The sequence below is a fragment of the Urocitellus parryii genome, chromosome 6, assembly GCF_045843805.1.
Source record: "Urocitellus parryii isolate mUroPar1 chromosome 6, mUroPar1.hap1, whole genome shotgun sequence".
Taxonomy (NCBI): domain Eukaryota; kingdom Metazoa; phylum Chordata; class Mammalia; order Rodentia; family Sciuridae; genus Urocitellus; species Urocitellus parryii.
In genome coordinates, this window is record NC_135536.1 from 167809736 (window position 1) to 167810580 (window position 845).

Genomic DNA, 845 nt, shown 5'->3' on the forward strand with positions numbered 1-845 from the left:
TGAATAAGAATAATTAAACATTATTTTAGGATTTTCCCAGGGAAGAAGGTTGGTGTTGAATTGACAGAATCCACTCCATTTCCAGAGAGCTAAGAGGATCACAGATGTTAAATAACTTGCCCCAGTTCACATGGTCTGTTAGAAGTGGTATCCATACAAAAATGCCCAAAAGATGCCCAATTCAGTAGAGGGTATTCAGCTTCTATGTGAGCCAGCATGTAAGAAAATATCAGTAGCCAAAATTCATTCCTAATCCCTTAGATTTGCAGATTCCTATGAATATTCTCACTGTTCTGATTTTGTAATAATCCGGACAGGCTAAATTTTCCTGATATCAAGATCATGCATGGGTCCCCATACTTAGTACTCTCACTAGGTCTGGTTTATATAAATTCTGGTGATAAACCAGAAGGAAAAAAAAAGATTTTCAAATTCCACTGAAGTTAAACCTTTTCGTGTTAAGAGTTATCTTGGCAACATGTGGCTTATAAGCAAACAGTGTCTACTGCAGAAAGCAGGCCTAGGCAACCCATGGAAGAGAGCTCTAAAGAGTCCAGGGACACCAACTAGCTCACATAAAATATTTTGTAAGAAAAGGAGTCATAACTATGTAGATTTTTGCTTTCCAGGTATAGTGCCACCTCCCACATCTCTGTCATCTAAGTTCTTGGAGGAAAACCTGATGGAAGAGAGAAAGATTAAAGAAAATTTTCTGGAGATGGTGTGTTTGAGTTTCCTTTGAGTCCTAGGTGTTTAGGAAAATGAGGCAACATCAAAACATGCTCAAAATGACTGCTTTAGACAAAAACATACATTTCTAAATTTAGCCATATGCATCTCAAAAG

General features: G+C 37.4%; 1 non-coding gene across 1 annotated transcript; it reads left to right on the plus strand.

Moving 5' to 3' along the window:
* Window positions 1-273: 273 nt before the first annotated feature.
* Window positions 274-406, plus strand: LOC113180712 (small nucleolar RNA SNORA72). The gene has a single exon (XR_003300501.1). It is a non-coding gene; the product is annotated as a small nucleolar RNA SNORA72 (small nucleolar RNA).
* The last annotated feature ends 439 nt before the right edge of the window (window positions 407-845 follow it).